Source organism: Lissotriton helveticus, chromosome 2_1, assembly GCF_964261635.1.
Source record: "Lissotriton helveticus chromosome 2_1, aLisHel1.1, whole genome shotgun sequence".
NCBI classification, from domain to species: domain Eukaryota; kingdom Metazoa; phylum Chordata; class Amphibia; order Caudata; family Salamandridae; genus Lissotriton; species Lissotriton helveticus.
Genome location: NC_136059.1, coordinates 1710865540 through 1710887204, shown reverse-complemented (window position 1 = coordinate 1710887204; position 21665 = coordinate 1710865540).

Here is a 21665-nt window from a genome sequence, read left to right as displayed (position 1 = left end):
CGTGAACCAGCTGGGGTGTCATATGCATTTCTTGAGGTCGGTCGGTTTCCTCAGGGCAACTATGTCAGTGCTTGCTGTGATCTAGTTAGTGAAGTTGTCCACTGATTTATCTGTGTCTTCGCTGGTGGTGGGTAGATGGAAGTTGAGGGCAATGGTCCAACATTGTTCTGATACCTTGAACCAGCTGCACCATGTTTCATTGGCAATGGGGTGTTGAGGGGTTCTGAAAGGATGAAGTAGACAAAGTGGTGGTCAGTCTAATTAGCTCTTCTCTATGGGTATATTATTTTACTCTGTTGCTGGCTGAGAAGATAGGGTTGTGCATATGTCCTGCATTGTGTGTGGGGTCAGTGATCAGTTGCTTGAGAATAAAGTTGGCCATACTTTCTAGGAGGTCAGCCGTGTTGGTGTGGTCTGTGTTCTAAAGGGGAAAGTTGAGGTCTCCTTGTAGGATATACAGATTTGAGTTGATGGAGATAGGACTGATGAGGTCAGAGATGGCATTGCAAACGGGGGCAGGGTCGCAGAGGTCAGTAGGTGAGGGTGCCTCAGATTATGGTTTTTCTGTTCGCTTGGAGTTGGAGATTGAGGTGTTCCATTAAGGGGGTGGTGTCCTCTGTGGTGTGTGCACATTTGAGGGTCTCTTTTAGATTATGGTGATGCTGCCATGGTTTCCATTGGTGCAGTCTCAGTGCACAAGCTTGTATTCGGCATCGGTGTCTGTGGCGATGTCGGGTGCTGATGCACAGTTGAGTCAGGTATCTCTAATGAAGATAGCATCTGGGGTCTAGGTGGTAATGGTGTCTCAGATTTTCATGGTGTATTTTCCAAGTGATTAGCAGGCAGTTTACCTCTCCAGAGGTGTTTGTGCTGGCCCTGCTGCTGGGTGTGAATGATGTGGTGTGGCTGATGGACCTGTAGTCAGTTGTTTCCTTTGTGACGCAGGTAAGGCAGCAGTTCTGTCAGTGCAAGGGGCCTTTGGTGGTCCTGGGGGAGGCCTGGGTGCAGGTGTTGCTCTGGCATCCAGGGTCCAGGGTTCGAAGTTCGACTTAAGTGAAGAGAAGACGGTCCATGGGGGTTGGAGTCCTGGTGCAGTGTGATGTCCATGCATGCTCATGGCATGCTGTTTATGTGTGTCTGCTGCATGGTTGCAGAGTGGTCTCCATGACAGAGAGCGGGTGGGCGTGCTGGAAGGGGAGGGGGCAGTCTCTGCAGGGGGACATACCATGCACGATGGGATCAACGTTGGAGAAGAGGCCCGGTAGGCAACAGGCCTGTGGGTGGCAGAGGGGAGGCCCCCAGCTCTGATGCAGGACATGGGACAGGTCGGGGGCCAGCAAGCAGGGAAGGCAGGGAGGGAGGGAAAAGGAAAAAGTCAGACTGCAAGGCAGGCCCTGTCAGGTGTATCAAGGCACTCTTACCTGTGTGGTCTCGAACCCTTACCTGTAAGGTGCTTGATGGCGTTTTGTAGAGACGCTATGAGCCAAACTCCCAGGAACCCTATGCTACAACTTGTGATTTATATATTACACTGAGGTTGATGATAGTAGTTAGAGACGGAGGCCGGAATCGGACGCTAATGAGGTTTGTGGTAGTCGACCTGCGAAGCAACAAGAAATTCCCTTAGGAATGGTTCTCCTGTTATCCTTATTCTAAGTTATTAATCTAATTACCCTAATAAGAATTGAAAGCATTTTGTCATTACTTTAGAATCTAAGTCCTACCTGCGATCTACAAAGTAAGGCTTTGCGTCCTTGAAGTCGTCGTGAGTGCAAGGATGTTGTTGGTTGAAGTGTTGTCCTCTGGGGGTGTGCGTCTGATGGATGTAGCCCCTTTTGAAAGTATGCATTGATTGAACTTTATAAATATTCTATAACAAAACAACAATGATTATTTTAGTACATTTTCTCTAATCCAAGTTGTTAACAATCATTGTGTTTTTTCATTCCTTGACTTACTTAGTAATCTTCTTGCTTGACGTTCTTCACGACTTTTCAATTGTAAGAGAAACTAAATAAGCTGCAAAACAAATATTCTACAATTCTACACAACTCCTATTTGTACTATGATTACACTTGTAGATTCCTCTTTCCTTTACATATGTCAAAGTCTAAATAACATAAACAATAAAGACCTTAATGATTGTACTGTCTGAATATGTTCCCTTTTATTTAAAAGAGAGTGTCCAAAAAGTATTCTTTCCAAGAGAATTAAAGTTCTTGCTTGCGATGGGCCCCTTTAAGGAAAAATAGTTTTTTACTTAGCTTTCTTTCTTCTTTTGTCTAGTATCATCTTGCATTGCAGATCAGGATAGAAGACTCTGGAAGAATCCCTGATGACCTCTGGTAAGTATTGCTGCCAAGCGCGATGTTCCCTCGAAGCAAACTGGAAGGCTAAGCACCTTCTGGAAGTCCGGGTAAGGCTTTTATAGTCCAGCCACACCTTAGGACGTCCGTTATGCCGTTCGCGTCTCTACGCTCTCACGCTGTGTTTTAGAAATCACACAGCGTGAGAGAAACTGCTACCGCGAGCATGACACTGAGAGCTCTTCTCAGTTCAGACATTTCTGAAGGGAAAAGCATTGTTCCAAGTATAGTATTTGCGTGATTTGCATTGTCCCGTATTAACACTTCAATTACAAACTGAAAGTCAGCACCATCACATTTTGCAATAAGCATTGGTAAAAACAAGCATCAGTTTTCGTTTACCAAATACATAACGTTTAAACACACATTACACATACCAGGAGTGCAGGATGCACGGGATAGGGGTGGGTTTTTAATGAGGGATATAAGGAGAACATGTAACTCTCCTTAAGTAGCCACTTAGGAGTTTTACATATGTAGACCTTTGCAATGATTGTTACAGGAACAGAGGATTCATGTGGTAACCATAGCTTCATGACAGTACCCTTCCTTAGAATCCCCCCTAAGACTTTAGGGATAGGTTTCGTTTATCAGGATACCTGGCATGAAAAACTTTTAGAACTTTTGGAGCATTTTGTAAATTAGCAAGCGGTTCCCATGAGCGATCTTCAGGGCCGTAGCCCTTCCAATCTACTAAATAAAACAGTTTTCCTTCAATTCTTTTTGAATCGAGCACTGCCTTTACTTCAAATTCTGGAACCCCATCTATAGCGATAGCTGGGGGATGATGTAGTAATCTTGTTTTTGGGTTAAATGGTTTTACCAAAGAAATATGAAATACCGGATGAAAATGATATTTTGATGGAAGAAGTAATTTTACGCTGACAGGATTGATAACTTTTTCTATGGTAAAGGGACCTATGAATCGTGAACAAAATGTTTTGTGGCTTTTGATTTTCAAGTTTTTTGTAGCTAACCAAACCTTGTCTCCTGTTGAATAAAGTGGTGGTTTAGATCGATGATTATCAGCAAATGATTTCTGCGTTTCTTTTGCTTGAGCTAAATGCTTTTGAGCTTGTTGTTGAACATCTACCAAATGGTTCACATAGTCAGTAACAGTTGGGATCAAGGTTGATTCTTTTTCTACTCCTAACATGTCTTTAGGATGGAAACCATGTACACAGGAAAAAGGTGACATACCTATGGAAGAATGATCAGAGTTGTTGTAAGCAAATTCCATGGCCCATAAAATGTCAGACCATTCCTGGTTACAGGCGGCTAACATACAACGTAAGAATTGTTCGATAGTTTGATTTGTGTGTTCAGTTAATCCATCTGTTTGTGGATAATAACTGGAAGAAGTACGCACTTCCATGTTCAATAATTTCACCAGATTTTGCCAAAAATGAGAAATTAATTGGGGGCCTCTGTCCGAAATCACTACAGATGGGATGCCATGTAGTTTCACGATTTCCTTTACAAAAATATGTGCCATTTCTAATGTTGAAGGAAGTTTCTTTAAAAGAATGAAATGAGCACTTCATGAGAAATGATCAACAACTGTTAGAATTGTAGTAAAAACTGTTTTAGTACGAGGTAATTCTACGATGAAGTCAACAGAAACTGTATGCCATGGCTGTGGTGGCAAAGGTAGGGGTAAAAGCAGTCCACTAGGTGCTTGGTGAATTGCTTTGTTTTGAATACAAATGGTACAAGTGTCTACATAACTTTGAATATCCTTGAACATAGAAGGCCACCAAAATCGTCTCTTAACTAAATGATACATTTTAGTAACCCCGGGGTGAACTGACAGAAAAGAATCATGAAAAGTTTGTAATACACGTTTCTGAATTGACTCAATGGGGACATACACCTGGTCATTCATATACAATAGGTTATCTTTCCATTGTAATAATGGATAACTCTTGCTCCATTCTTCTCTTGCTTGTGTTTTAAGTGCAACCATGATATCAGATAGTACATCAGAGTCAATGAGGCCTACAAGAAAGCGAACTGCAGGTATTATTAGGTTAATAGTCTCTTGTTTTACATTTATTTCATCACTAATACCAATTCTTGATAAAGCATCCGCTTTATTGTTTTCCTTTCCTGGACGATAAGTGATGATAAAATCGTAGTCATTAAAAAAAAGTCCGGCGCAATTGGCAGGCAGACAATGCTTTGACAGATCTTAGAGATTGTACATTTCTGTGATCAGTGTAAATAGTTGCCGAGCCCCTAGCAAATAGTGTCGCCATTCTTCGAAAACAGTTTTTATAGCCAATAATTCACTATCGGCAATGGCATAATTTTGTTCTGTGGGAGACAATTTCCTTGAATAATATGCAATTGGATGCATTTGTCCAGTACTTTTACTTCTTTGAGATAAAATACCTCCGATTGCAAATTGGGAGGCGTCAGCTTCCACAATGAAAGGCTGAGTTGGATCTGGATGTTTTAAAATAGAGGCTGTAGTGAACTGATTTTTCAAATCTTGGAAGGCCAAATCTGCTTCTGAATTCCATTCAAATTTTGTGTTTTTCTTCAACAATTTTGTGATTGGAGTGATTATTTTTGAGAAGTTATTAATGAATCGCCAATAAATATTGGCAATACCTAAAAAACTTTGGACTTATTTCACAGTGGTTGGACTAGGTCAGTCTATAATTGTTTGAACCTTTTTTGGGTCCATTTCAATACCAGAAGGGCTGAGAATATATCCCCAAAAATCCACTGTGGTGACATGAAATAAACTTTTTTCCAATTTTACAAACAAGAAATTTTGCAAAAGCTGCTAGAGAATGGCTCGTACTTGCTTTACATGCTCAGACTTGTTTTTGGAATAAATTTAAATATCATCTATATAGACAATACAGCATATGTCAAGAAAATCTCTTAAGACTTAATTTATAAAAAACTGGAACGCTGCTGGAGCATTGCAGAGTCCGAAGGGCATGACTTGATATTCATAAAGTCCAAATTTGAGGGTCGATTAGGATGGCGGATGGAAACGGGTTCCGTCCGCCAAGGACGCGGCCAAGATACACCCGACCGCTCCGCGGAGAAACCGCCGCTGCGATTAGGATATTAAAGCCATGAAACTCCGTCCACGGCGGACGGAGTACATCAAACCCCGTCCGCGGCGGACGGAGTACACCTCAGACCGCCGCAAGCGGACGGAACCTAAGAAACTCCGTCCGCGGCGGACGAACATGACCGCGGGAACAGGCACAGCCACCGCAATACCTGCGGATGCTCCGTTCCCGCGATTAGGATCACGCCGCCAGTCCCACGGAACTCACCTCCATCCATGCCCGCTGCGGAAACAATGCAATGAGAAACACAGCATCCCAGCTAAGGACAACACGGACACCATCCCTACCATCAAACCAATTTACAAATGACAGACGTAAGTAAATACAAAACACACTACACAGGACACCCACCCACCTGAAACACCCACACCAATCACAAGCCACAATGACAACCCCCCAAGCACCTACTATTCCACACTAGTCAACACACCCACCTAGCACCTGACTGCCATCAACCATTGGGACACACCCACAACACAGACTATAAAATTACGCCCACCACTACCACAATCCTTTGCATCACAGCATAGCTGCTAGCAAGAGGGCCGAGACGACTGACAGCAGAGACAAATTGCAAACATACAACCACCACCCAAACACACACAAACACCCAAAACACCATTCCTACACACCACACACCTGCACCTCCCAAAACAATCAACCCACACCTTGAGCACCACACACCATGGCACCCCAAAAAAAAAAATTCACGGAGACAGAGTTGAAGGTCATGGTGGATGAAATCATCCGTGTTGAACCCCACTTATTCGGGACACTAGTCCAGCAGACCACCGTGGCCCAGAAAAATCACATGTGGGACAGGATAGTAACTCGGGTGAATGCGTCAGGAACCGTGCCAAGGACAAAGCACGAGATCCAGAGGCGGTGGCATGACCTAAAAACCAGGGTCAAAGGCATCCGTGCTAAAAACCATCTGCGAGCACATCACACTGGCGGCGGCACACCCCCGGAGCCCATACCCTATACTGATTGGGAGGAAAAGGTGCTGGGCATACTGTACCCAGAGAGCCTGGAAGGAATTGAGGAAGGAGAAGAGGCTGGTAAGTACAAACCAAGCACCACGAGCACATAGACATGGCCTGCCTCACACAACTGAGAAGAAAAAGCTCCCAGGCTCCAACCCATGCATGTGGGCTACATACTCACCAAAATGTAAAGGACTCCCAACAGGCCCCCATGTCCACAGGGAGGGTGGTGGGTGGGGTGTGTGAGAGACCAGCACTACAACTCCCAACAGGCCTCCATGTCCACAGGGAGGGTGGGGGTGGGTGGGGTGTGTGAGAGACCAGCACTACAAATCCCAACAGGCCCCCATGTCCACAGGGAGGGTGGTGGTGGGTGGGGTGTGTGAGAGACCAGCACTACAACTCCCAACAGGCCCCCATGTCCACAGGGAGGGTGGTGGTGGGTGGGGTGTGTGAGAGAGGTCACAACTACAACTCCCAACAGGCCCCCATGTCCACAGGAAGGGTGGTGGAGGGTGGGGTGTGTGCGAGAGGACACTGAAAAGTAATGTATGTCAATCAAAACATGTCATGTACAAAGTATTGATCATCAAAATCTTTTCCCACAGGTGATCACAATTTGACTGGTGAAACCAGCAACCCGCCGCCACACTCTCCTCACTCACATCCAGGACTCTCTTGTGACGATGCCACAGCCAGCTCCGGTGCGGAGGAGGGAGCAGGCCAATGCACACAGCCAGGGCCATCTGGCTCACTGGAAATCCCTGCCTCAACAACTGTGGCCTGTGTCACTCCTGCAACACCTGCCACAGTGAGCTGTAGACCCACCACCACCACCACCTCCACCACCACCATTACCACCACTCCTGCCTGTGCCACCCTGCCTGACCCACCGCAAGACGCAGGGCTATCAACATCCCAGGTAAGCAGGGAGAGTGGACGGGAAAGGAGAGAGCCGAGACAACATCCCCCAAGCAGGAGTACCTCACACCGGTGAGCTGGGGAAGGACACCCACCCCATCCTGCCGCTGAGACACTGGAAGCCCTCGGCAGAGTCCAGGCTTCCTATGACCGTGGGCAGGGACATGCTGATCGTGCCCACCAGGACTCGGTTGATAACACCAATGTGTTGCGGTCCATTGACAGCCGCCTTGGCCAAATAGTGGACCTCCTGGGCCAGCACACATCACTGTGGAGGGTATGGTTAGACCGCACCCCCCCTGCCCCCCTCAACCAAGTGTCCAGCCGCCACGGTCTGCAACACCACCGCCACCGCCACCTGTGCCCCTGGACATGGATGTGGCCCCTGAGCAACCTGCCCCACAAGCTGACTCCGTAGCGCCTCCAAGACGGAGGGGCCGTCCGAGGCTGGATGGAGCTGAGAGCAGTGGGGATGCTCCATCTACACGCTCAAAGAGGGGATCGACAATGACTGTAACACTGCTTGAGGCTGCCATCCACCCGCAAACTATCCTGTCCCACTACGCCAAGTATTGGCACAGGTCTGCTGGACTAGCAGGACATCACCCAATGTGGTGTCAGCACGGACATTTCATCTACCATGGCCTTCAACTCACACTCCCCCACCCAACACTTACTTGTATATATCCACCAGCACCAATGCACAACCTGTAAATAAATTTCACTTACACACTCAATGATGTGTTGCCTCCATGTTTATTCACATGATTGTCTCAGAAACAGACCTGACCAGGTGCAGGGAACCATGTCGTACAGAATCCTGCCGCTGTGGGAGTGACCTAGGGAAAATCAGAGACAGCAAACACACATCAGGTAAGTTAATCACACCCATCACAACACACAGCAGTGCAAAATCCCACAAACCAAACACATCACAAATTCAGTGGATAAGAGGACACACATCATGGAGACTTGCATGTCCAGAGAAATAAACACACATACATGCAAACATAACATACCAGAACAGGCAGCTGATGAACACCACATCCACACACCACCAGCAAACATACATAACGCATTGTCAACCGGCACAGGGGGTAGTCACTCACATTCAAGGGAAATAGCGATCAATGAGCTGACGCCTCTGGTCCACACCTTCCTCCTCACCACTATCCTCATCAGTCGACATGGATGGGATGGGAGGCCGAGGAACTTGTTGGTCTTCAGGGTCCAAGATCAGTTCAATGTTATTGCGCACTGTCAGGTTGTGGAGCATGCAGCAGGCAATCACGATCCTGCATACTTTGCCTGGTGAGTAAGGCAGGGCCCCTCCGGTCTTATCCAGGCACCGAAACCTGGATTTTAGCAGTCCAAAAGTACGTTCCACCACTCTACGTGTCCTTCCATGGGCATCATTGTAGCCCATTTCACCCGCTGTAGTAGGATTACGTATGGGACTCAGGAGCCAGGGCCGTTTTGGGTACGCCGAGTCGCCTATGTAGGGGGATGACAGACACAAATATCACAACCAGTATTGGTGGGTACCCCATGCCACACAGAAATCACAAATGTCCCCACAGCATACTCACCAACAAGCCACGCGTGTCCTGGACACAGATTTGCCAGCAGTTGGAGGACAATGCTGCTCCGCATGATGTGGGAGTCATGTGTGAAGCCTGGAAATCTTGCACACACATGGGAGATGATGTTGTCGGCCAGGCACACCACCTGCACGTTGAGCGAATGAAAGTGCTTGCGATTCCTATATACTGCTCACGTGCCCGTGGTGGAATGAGAGCGATATGTGTGCCATCAATGGAACCCACTACGTGTGGTATCTGACCCAGTGCATAGAAGTCTGCTTTGACAGCTGCCAACTCTGCCGGCCGTGGGAAATGGATGTAGTCATCCTTGTACAGCATCATGGCTTTTAGAACATCCCGAAGTACCATGCTGAACATGGACTGTGACATCCCCCCGGCATGTCCAACTGTGTACTGAAAGGTGCCAGTAGCAAAAAAGTGTAGTGCCGCCATCACCTTAGCTGTGGGTGTAATGGAACCAGGATACGTCCTTCGTGGCTGCAGATGAGGAGACAATTGGTCTACAACCTCCATCAATCGACGTCGATCTAGCCGGAATTTCCTGATCACCTCCTCGTCAACCATATCCTCCAGCACAGTGTATGGGCGATGGACATTTGGAGCCTTCCTGTGTGGGAGTAGATGTAATATAAGTCAACTTACAAACAACGCATGGCTGTGCAACTCCATCACATGTAAGCCAACACTAGCAAGAAGATAAATGTTGTGGACAATAGTCATATGTGTGACATCTCAGAAAGTAACGACAATACGGAGTGCCCTATGAACAAGGTGCAGCCACTAGCAACATGAAGTGTGTCAACATGTACAATGCAACTTAGTCTCATGTCAACATTACTGCCAACAAGACATGTGTAAGGACCCAAATGTGTACAAGCCTCATCACAGACACACATGCACGTGCAAACACTAAACGATTCTGCTACACACACTCCATGTCATCATGCACCAATGGCAACACTGAGAATGGTGAGCATCCGCTCATTACATGCATGGTCAAACAACAGGCAACACACATACACAGAATGCATGTGTACCCCCACCATTGTTATTAGCACACATAAACTACACACTGTCAACAGAATCTGACTGTGGCGAGACAGGCCTGATGTACAGTGTAGATGTGAAGTATTTGAAACGTGTGTAGGGAAATACAAGACGTCAACACGTCGACATGCACATGTGTAGCACATTGTGTGCACATCAATGGGCATAGTATGAACACACATGATATAGTGCATTACATATGCAGTGTCGCCAGCACGGTCACAACCCTCATAACCCAATAGCGGACTATACAGCACGGTGCAGCGGTCCAAATAATAACATCATTGGCGCTGCCATGGCGGTGCACTGCTTCCGCGATTTCCAAATGGGCATACGCGTCCCGCGTTCCCTCTTCCCATTGGCTGCATGTGCACGGACCGTCACGGTCACACATCGGCAACCGCATGTGTAAGCTTCCGGGACGGATGCTTCTCTTGCAACAATGTTCAATCAGTGGCGCCACCATGGCGGTGCACGCCTTCCGCGGGGGAGGTGCAGGCCAACACATACTTGTAAGTATGGATATCGAAATGGCAGGTCATGACCCCCCTTACAGTCACGTTGCATCATCCACCGTACACCGGCCGTGGCAGGCCCGGTGCACAACCGCCGTGCCAGGCATGTCACCCACCCAGGCCCGGCGGTGGGTGACATGCCTGGCCCGGCGGTTGGTGACATGCCTGGCACGGCGGTTGTGCACCGGGCCTGGCCCGGCGGTGGGTGACATGCCTGGCCCAGCGGTGGGTGACATGCCTGGCACGGCGGTGGGTGACATGCCTGGTTCGGCGGTGGGTGACATGCCTGGCACGGCGGTGGGTGACATGCCTGGCACGGCGGTTGTGCACCGGGCCTGCCACCCAGGGACAGGGCACTGGCGGTGTGTCCGAGGCGAGTTGTTCAAGCAGTCCACCTGATTCTGTGGTGTGAGGTCTAGTTGCCATCAGTCACATCTCATTTAAGTTTGTGTGTAGATTGACGTATGTAACCACCTATGTTTTATTAGTCTCCTTGTGACGGGTCGCTTGACACACGTTCTTGGCTAGCCAATGATGTACCTGCTGTGTTGTCCACACTGCCCTGTTGCTGTTCTGATACTGCATTCTGCCCTCTCATATGCTGCCAATGATGTACCTGCTGTGTTGGGCACAATGCCCTGTTGCTGTTCTGATAATGCATTCTGCCCTCTCACGTGCTGTCTCTGATGTACCTGCTCCGTTGTTCACAATGCCCTGTTGCTGTTCTGATAATGCATTCTGCCCTCTCATATGCTGCCAATGATGTACCTGCTGTGTTGGGCACAATGCCCTGTTGCTGTTCTGATAATGCATTCTGCCCTCTCACGTGCTGCCTCTGATGTACCCGCTCTGTTGTTCACAATGCCCTGTTGCTGTTCTGATACTGCATTCTGCCCTCTCACGTGCTGCCTCTGATGGACCTGTTCAGTGCAATGGACTGTTGATGCACTTAGCCCCTCTCACGTGCTGCCTCTGATGTACCTGCTCTGTTGTCCACAATGCCCTGTTGCTGTTCTGATAATGCATTCTGCCCTCTCATATGCTGCCAATGATGTACCTGCTTTGTTGTTCACAATGCCCTGTTGCTGTTCTGATAATGCATTCTTGATGACTTTATGAATCCCAGATTCCTTAGACAAGAGATCCCGCCCTCGCTTTCACTATGCAACTCCATAGCAAATTATTTTGAACAGAAAATACTTAACCTTACCAAAGACTTTCCAGACCCACTAGGGTCCTTTTCTGCTGAAAACACAAACCCAATGAATAGTAAAATTCAACTAAACTTTTTCTCTCCTGTTAGTCTTGATGAAACCCGGCAGGCTATCCTCTCCAGCAAGTCAGGCTCCCCTTTTGATCCCTGCCCCCCTCTGTTGCTACATGCTCTAGTGGACACCGTAAATCCAAGCATTAATGCTATCATCAACTCTTCTTTGGTCACTGCCGCCATCCTATCTGAATGGAAACTAGCCGCTGTAAAACCTTTGCAAAAAAAACCCTAGCTGACCCCACTACGCTCTCTAACCTCCGCCCTATTTCGCTGCTCCCACTTCTTTTTAAACTCACGGAAGCAGCGGTAAACAAACAACTGACCAGGTACCTAGAGGACAATGACATCCTACACCCAAACCAAGCAGGCTTTAGAGCTAAACACTCCACGGAGTCAGCACTACTACACACGGTGGAGACACTCAAGATTGCAATGGATCAAGGAAAAAAGGCCGTCCTGGTTCTGCTAGATCTATCGGTGGCCTTTGATACGGTCTCACACCCCGTATTAATTGGCCGCCTAGCAGAATCAGGAATAGCAGGAACTGCTCTTGAATGGCTGAAAAGTTTTCTCAGCCACAGGAAGCAAGTTACGATACTAGGAAGCCATTGCTCAGATGAAAAAGCGTTAAAAACAGGGGTACCACAGGGCTCCAGCCTGAGTCCAATACTTTTTAACCTTTACATGACCCCTTTGAAAGAGCTCATTACATCTTTCCACATCAGCACGATATCGTATGCTGATGATACTCAGCTCATCCTCGTCCTGGACAATAACACTACAAAGGCAGAGGAAAATCTGAGAGACTGTCTTGCTGCAACATTTGAATGGATGAGAATTCACCCTCTCAAATGCAATTCAGGCAAGACTGAAATCCTCCCTTGTGGCCAACAAAACCTTTTCTCCCCCAAATCTTGGTGGCCTCAAGATGCAGTAGCCCCCCCGAATACCATCACGACTGCCCGTAACCTTGGGATACGGTTTGATGAGGCCTTATCTTTCAGACAACAAGCAGGCACTGTGGCGGGGTGCTGCTTTAACATAATCAAGGGCCTCAGAAGGTTCTTTGACCTTCTCCCCCTGACAGCCAGAAAGACGGTAGCGGTGGCCCTCATTACATCTCGTCTGGACTACTGCAACAGTCTTTATGCAGGCTCCAGCAAAGCTGTATTGCATAAACTGCAGATGGTCCAGAACGCCACCGCCCGTCTTGTGCTGAGATGGCCCAGGAAGTCGTCTGCATCAGCAGCACTTAAGATCTTGCACTGGCTGCCTATCCACAAGAGGGTACTATTTAACATCCTATTAATCACTTTTAGGGCCTACCACCAGTTGGGCCCCACCTACCTGTCCAAAATGTTCGGAAGATACGCACCTTCTCGTTCACTTAGATCCTCCAACCTAAACCTACTTGTGACTCCTAAATTCAGACTCGCTACAAAAGGAGGAAAAACCCTTGGAGTACTAGGAGGCAGAGCCTGGAACAATCTCCCACTCCAACTGCGACAGATCCCGTCAGAGAACCTCTTTCGAAAGGCTCTTAAAACTTGGATTTTTAAAATCACTGACACTTTCTGCTTAGCTTTAATTTAAAACCACTCCTCCAGATATACTTGACACTTTCTTATTAGTTTTTATTTGGCTCACTAGTTTTTATTCCTCTGTGATACGAATGATTAGCGCCAAGATGCTCCGTGGAGTGTAAGTCGCGCTTTACAAAAATAAATTTACATTACATTACATTCTGCCCTCTCATATGCTGCCAATGATGTACCTGCTGTGTTGGGCACAATGCCCTGTTGCTGTTCTGATACTGCATTCTGCCCTCTCACGTGCTGCCTCTGATGGACCTGTTCAGTGCAATGGACTGTTGATGCACTTAGCCCCTCTCCCGTGCTGCCTCTGATGTACCTGCTCTGTTGTCCACAATGCCCTGTTGATGTTCTAATGCATTCTGCCCTCTCATATGCTGCCAATGATGTACCTGCTCTGTTGTTCACAATGCCCTGTTGCTGTTCTGATAATGCATTCTGCCCTCTCATATGCTGCCAATGATGTACCTGCTCTGTTGGGCACAATGCCCATGCTCTTGGATTTTCTGATATTATGCACCTATTATGTTGAATAAAGCTAATGTATCATGTTTAGTGGTTTGTCGCTGTCATTCCTGGTTGTGTACTTCTATTGTGTATATTTTGGTGCGTTCATCAATGTATTTCCTGTGACATGACACTCCCCCTCCCAACGTCACAGCCCTGCCAGGTACTCCCCTTCCGGAAGTAAATGGTATGTAGCGTACCTGCGTCGATGATGGTCCATGACTTGCTGGTGGGGGATCGCCAAGAGTATCAGAAAAGCGTGTAGTGCTGGGTCCATGTGGGCAAGCTGCTTGTGGTGGGTATCTTCGCAATGTGTGGTTTGTTAGCTGTGGGGAATCCGCCGTGTTCAGGCAGGTTGTTTTTCCGCAGCGGTTTTATGTGTGTTTTCCGCCATCGTGATTTGAGACACGGTCGGAGACGTAATTCCGTACGGCGGTGTCTCTGGATTGGTTACGTCCGCCGCGGGGTCGGGTGTAATTCCGCGGCGGTGCGTTTTCTTCCGCCGCGTACGGAGTTTTGACAGTTTTTCCCATCCTAATATGGCGGTCGGACTGTCCGCGGCAGGCGGACGGAAAAGGGCTTTTCCCGCCTACTCCAGGACGGCGGACGTCCTTCCGTCCGCCATCCTAATGAGCCCCTTGGTACGGAATGCTGCCTTCCATTCATCGCCCTCACGGACTCTTACCAGGTGATATGCTTGGCGTAAATCCAGTTTTGTATAAATGGTGGCATCTTTGATTTGATCTAGTAACGTTGGAATCAAAGGTAACGGATACCTATTTATAACAGTCACGGTATTGATAGCGCGATAGTCTATGCACGTGCGCAATTCTCCCCCTTTTTTCAGAATAAAAAAAAGGGGGGAGGAAACTGGGGACTTTGAGTGTCTTATAAAACCATTTGCTAAATATTATTCTAAATAAGTGCGTAAATGTTCATTCTCTTTCTCTGTCATGCGGCTGCAAGGTAAAGTTGCCCCAGGAAGCAAATCAATTTGACAGTCATAATCTCCATGAGGGGGTAGAGTGTTTGCCTTCTTTTTGGCGAATACGTCCACTAAGTCATTATATTCCTCAGGAACTCCATTAATTATCAGGATACTTTTTGATTCTTTTGGAAAATCAAACCCTTGTATTAAAAGTTGCGAGCCAAGATAATGTTGCAAACATTTGGCATGACAGTAATCTGATTTAAATAGTATGGTTCTATTAGTCCAATCTATATAAGGGTTGTGCAGCACCAACCACTGGATGCCTAATATTAAACGAAACTGAGGAGCATCTATGATATCAAAAGTTATCTCCTCAACGTGTTTTGTAGCACAAGTCATGGTTAACAATTCAGTGTGATGTTGTATAGGACCTGAAGGTAATTCTTTTCCGTCAACAGCTCGTACAATCTCTGGAGAGACTTTCACTATTTTCTATAAACCCAACTCTATGAACAATTGGGTATCTATGAAGTTGCCTGTAGCTCCTGAATCAATCAGAGCTTCAATAGACCAAGAGCTAGTTTTAATATTCTGTGACTGAAGCAAGATTCTTATACTAAGATGGCAATGAGAGGCAGTTGGAGTTATAGAGGCCAAACTGGTTTGCTCACTCGGTAAACTGACCTATTTATCCACCGAGTGTTTTAGTTTTCCGACTGATGTATGGCGATAACATCAGCAGATTTAGTCTTTGCTTTAATAGGTCGAGTTGGACATTCATTTACAAAATGTCCAGTCTTTCCACAGTACAGACATTGGTTTAATTTTCTACGCTTTTCTGTTTCTTCCTTTGAAAAAGGCACTCTTATGGTTCCTATTTGCATAGGTTCAACCATGTCTAACTTAGCTGATGACTCGTTCTTAGTGCTGGACCTGTCTTTAAATTAAATCATTCTGTAATCGGACTTCCCTTTCTCAACCTTTCTTTCAGAGATACAATGATTGAGTTTCAAAACAAGATCTATAAATTCCTCACAATCAGTTGCAGGATCTAAAATTTGCGTGACCATGTCTTTTAACTCGTCTCTTAAACCACGATAAAACAAAAACACCCGCTTTTCCTTTGGCCATTCTGCCTCAATGACCAGCCTATTGAAGATAGATATGTAGTGTAAGTGATCTGAAGATCCTTGTTTTAAACTGAGTAGTTTGTGATCAGCTGTTTTGCAAAGAATTGTTTCATGGTAATCTTAAACCGTCTAAGGTCATATAGAATCGGGTCATTTCTTTCTACATACGGTACGGACCATAGTGCCGCTTCACCTCCAAAATATGATATAATAAAAACAATTTTAGAAGAATCATCAGGAAATGTAGTGGGTTTTGCCACGAAATGTAAATTACACTGATTCAAAAATATTGTGAATTAATTACAATCTCCATAAAATCTCTCTGGGGGTGCCAGAGGTACCGTGACTGGTGTTACTACCTGTATCTGAGTGTGGGCTGAGGTCGTAGGAGTAGTATTTCCACTATATAAAGTTTGCATAGCTGGTTGAAAAGCGGAAGGTTTTAATATAGGTTTCTTTTCTGAAGGGAAACTCCATGTGGCAGGACTAGGAGTTTGTAAACTGTTTTGTAATGCAGACACGTCTCTCCGTAATTCTGTATTTTCAGATTTTATCTCCGCAAACATTGTAGCTATATCCTGCAAAGACACCTGCAAAGCTTGATTCATAGCGCCTGGGCAAAAAGATATTTGTGGGCTTAGCCTACCGTCAGGTGAATCAAGGCACTCTTACCTGTGTGGTCTCGAACCCTTACCTGTAAGGTGCTTGATAGAGTTTTGCAGGGACGCTATGAGCCAAACTCCCAGGAACCCTATCCTACAACCTGTGATTTATATATTACACTGAGGTTGATGACAGTATTTAGGGAGGGAGGCCAGAATCGGACGCTAATGAGGTTTCTTGTAGTCGACCTGCGAAGCAACAAGAAATTCCCTTAGGAATGGTTCTCCTGATATCCTTATTCTAAGTTATTAACCTAATTACCCTAATAAGAATTTAAAGCATTTTGTCATTAATTTAGAATCTAAGTCCTACCTGCGATCTACAAAGTAAGGCTTCGCGTCCTTGAAGTCGTCATGAGTGAAGTCCGGTAGGCAAGGATGTTGTTGGTTGAAGCGTTGTCCTCTGGGGGTGTGCGTCTGATGGATGTGGCCCCTTTTGAAAGTATGCGTTGATTAAACTTTATAAATATTCTATAACAAAACAACAATAATTATTTTAGTACATTTTCTCTAATCCAAGTTGTTAACAATCATTGCGGTTTTTTATTCCTTGACTTACTTAGGAAACTTCTTGCTTGACGTTCTTCACGACTTTTCAATTCTAAGAGAATTAAATAAGCTGCAAAACAAATATTCTACAATTCTACACAACTCCGATTTGTGCTGTGATTACACTTGTAGGTTCCTCTTTCCTTTACATGTGTCAAAGTCTAAATAACCATAAAGACCTTAATGATTGTACTGTCTGAATATGTTCCCATTTATTTGTATTTTTCCAAGAGAATTAAAGTTCTTGCTTGGGATGGGCGCCTTTAAGGGAAAATAGTTTTTTACTTAGCTTTCTTTCTTCTTTTGTATAGGGTTATCTTGCATTGCAGATCAGGATAGAAGACTCTGGAAGCCTGGAAGCCCTGGAAGACTCCCTGATGTCCTCTGGTAAGTATTGCTGCCAAGCGCGATGTTCCCTCGAAGCAAACTGGAAGGTTAAGCACCTTCTGGAAGTCCGGGTGTGGCTTTTATACTCCAGCCACACCCTAGGACGTCTGTTCTGCTGTTCGCTTCTCTACGCTCTCAGGCTGTGATTTAGAAATTCACACAGCATGAGAGAAACTGCTACCGTGAGCGTGACACTGAGTCCTTCTCAGTCCAGACAGTTCTGAAGGAAAGTGAGTGATCTGAGAAGTTCTCATATTCATTTGCGAATTTGAGTATTTAATTTTCTCTCTCTACAGATGTGACAATGTGTCTGAGTTTTAAACAACAAGCCAAGTCTAATCAATATTACGACCCTCCTAGAAAATGTGAGGTATGAACAGAAGTATTGATATGAGCTACAGCCCTTGGCAAAGCAGTTATATCCCATAAGCAAAGCATGAGTATCATCTATTTTATAGCTTCTGAGATAGGCGGCCAGTAACTGTGCCTTGCGATGAACATTTACCCACCTCACATTTCATGTCAAAACCCTTATCTTGTCCCCGAGCTCAGTGGTGAACATCTATAGGGTGCATGTAATATTGTCTACTCCTTAATACGAGCAGATCTATCAATCTCCCATTCGTGCTATAATGAACACAGTGCCCTGTGTATACTATTCATGATTGCGCAACTAGCCCTCCCTATACTCCTCCAACCACATTGACCCCCAGTTTGTCAATGAATATCCCCATAATGCTCTGTCCACAACAACAACTTGTCTTATAGCATTCCAACACATATGCAAGCTAACCAAATTATACAATAAGGTCTGGGGGTGGTCAGATTGGCATTATTTATGTTGTTGCCTAAAATTGCAGTTAATAATGATACACGTATACATGTGCGAGAAAAGGAATTCATCACCCGCATTTAAGTCAATTGCAATACAGTAAATACCAAACAAGTATAGTAATTTATCCCTGTGCATTCTGAAACCATCTTTAACAAAGACCCCAGATTTCACCCCGCCTAGGAATATCATCTCCTAGTGTTAAATCACATGAGAAGGGTTTATTTATAAGGGTTAGCAGCAACTGGCTGGAGTGTTTTTGCTTCCCAGCATCTATTATTCCATGTCACTTAAGTAGCCGAACAGTGAGTAAGTTGGCACCTTCCTGTTTCCACCACTTATCTGAGCCATCTTATTAATAAATGTATTTCCACCCTCAGGAGAAACACACATATATATTTTGCCTTTTGCGGAACCTTAGATTGGCTGGATATAGCATAGCTTACTGAATCCCCAGATCAAGCAGTTTTTTTTTCATAGCAGTAAATGTCCTCCTTGCATCCTGCACCACCCGAGTGAAACCTGTATGGAATTACATATTTTTTCCATCCTACTAAATTTATTTTCTATTTCTTGCCTACTGCAGGATTTTGCACAGTCTTTATAGTATAGTTGACTAGTAATAAAAGCGCGCGGAGGGGAGCCCGGAACCAGTCTAGATGCCACAGATCAATGGCCCTCTCAACTACAAATAACGAGGAAAGGTTGTTATGCCAAAGCAATTTCTCAACATAGTCCTCTGCATAAAACATGCTTATTGTTTCAGGGACCCCCATGATTTACATATTTTTTCTACAAGAGTGAGTCTCCAAATCTTCAGCCATCACCCTGACCCTTTCCACTTCTGTGCGGTGTCCTTCTGGATCTTAGCCTGTGTAGTAGTACTATCAGAAATCTCTAATAATAACACCGACTTCAGAATTGATTTCTTTTTTAATTCTTCCAGGTAGGGATTATTTTTTTCCAAATTCAATTTCTGTCTCAAATGTGTGTACATGTGAGACCAACTTGAAAAAATGAGTTAGCACTTAGCAACATTAAAAACCTCAAGGTGGAAGGGTTGAGGAAGCTTTATTAGGACAGAAGGCTAATCTTGGAAGAGGGCCACAAATGTGGACTTTCAAATAGTTCTCAGAATCATTGAGAAGGTCAGAAGGATACAAGCGGCAACAAAGAAGAGAGAGAGGGATGACCCTGAGGATGGAAATGTGGAGGAAGAGGATCAGGAAGGAGATGGCATGGCTACATTCCCAGAGATGCAGCAAGAGTAGGAGAACAACGTGCCCACAGGAGTGAGGTCCCCTGTCAGAGCCTGGTGCCAGTGTGTCCTCCCACAACCTGTCCCCTGAGGAATTGAAGGACAGGTGAGCTGAAAGGGAGTTTTTAAAGCAGCTGATCCAGCTGATATTGGCTGCTGATAAAAAAAGGCTAAGCAACCAGGGAGGGATAGCTACAAAGAAGTCCTTTGAAGAAAATACAATTTTACTAGCTTAAGAAATGAGTCTGCAGGAGCCGGACCGCAAAGTAAAACAACTCTCAGAATCCTGCAGAAAAGGTGGCAGTGACAATGAAGTGTTCAATGGAGACAAAATGGTCGACATTCCTAAAGACCTGATGCCGAGTTATTTGGTGGGGGTGATATTGATAAGTGGTTTGCAGTCTATGAGGTTGCCCTGTGTGTGCATAGGGTCCCAGAGGAGGATTGGGGGGCACGTCTATGGAGCCACATGCCAGCTTTTGGTCTCGATATCCTGTTGGCTTTAGAGGTGGCTGACAAGATGATCTATTCCCCAAGAAAGCAGCACTTATCACAACGTTTGGGCTTAGCATAAAGGGGTACCACTTAAGATTTAGGGACAGTCGCAAACTGTTTGATCAGTCTTTGGTCGATTTTGGGAACTAATCAAGTAAGACACTGATTAATTGGGAGAAGGGTAACCATGTGAGTGATGTTGATGAGTTGTATAACCTGATTCTAAGAGAGCATATGCTCAGTAACTGCTTTTGAGAGTTGTTCGAATACCTGATGCACACTAATCTCCCTGTTCTGTCATAATGGAGACTGCAAAGGAGGCTGACAGCTGAGTTACTGTCAGTGTGAGAGGAGCTTGGAGGTGCGGACGTCCAGGGAACCCCGGAAGGTGGATACGTGGTTTAATAAGTGCACTCCATTGTCTGACCTACATGAGGCGGACAAACTTTACACAGGAAGCTTAGAGAACAGAATATCTCCTGTAAAGTGTACACCGTTCCTTTTGGTTCTATCCATTTTTAATTAACAATTGGAGGGCAATATACCCCAAGACCTCAGAGGGTGACAGGATAATGAGCTTTGAGCCGCCAAAAATAGAAGGAGAACAAAGAAAAAGGAAATTACAATCCTAAAGGGCCACTACCCAAGGGCGTGTCTTTACTAAAGAATACAGCTCAGGTCAATTTATCATCTGTGTGGTTTGTGAAGAAATCGTGTGAAAGTGGGAACGGATAGCTGGTTGTTGATTACTTCGAAAATACGATGGAGGAGTAATAACTTTTAGTCCTGAATAAGGTGGTTGTATATAGTTCCTTTATACCATCGAAACGCGTCGGCGATACTTTTGTACAAAGAATCCAACAGGGAGTAGCACTAAGGATAAGAGCAGGGCTCTCACCTGGTTTCCTCCCTCTAACAATAGAATTGGACCATCTCAGACAATGGAATCTTTCCTGTGTCAATAGGGTTTCTTCCTGTAGATTTAAATTTTGTGTTTTTTTTCATCACGTATTGTCAGTGTATGTCTTGTATTGTATATGTATGCTGTTTTTTAAATATTAAAAAAGAGGTAAGGAATTGTATTGCCTCTAACTCAAGGAGCTGGAGGATTGGTCCTCGTGTTTTTAAATATTTTCATCTGTCATTTTAATAAACTAATAGTTTTGTACGCACTATATCTGAATCTCAGTGGGTTTATTTTGCTTGACCATTTTCAAGACTTTAAGGGGGTCTGTCTTCAAGGAATTTCAATATCCCATAGGTTGAATGTACTAGGGGTTGAAGGATGCGTATCTGATGAACGTAAGAACAGTGTAGTGGTACACTAGGTTCTAGGGGAGTATTGTGTTTTTGATTACCAGGCATATGTTCAGCCTCAGGCTATAGACTCTGGGCTGAGAGGCAAGTCATACGCTACCATCCATAGCTAGTGGCTAGTGGGAAGGAAAGTAGAAGTAGGGTGCCTATGTCCTAGGGTTGTTGACAGACCTCGGAGTTCAGGGAAACCTTAGGAGGAAG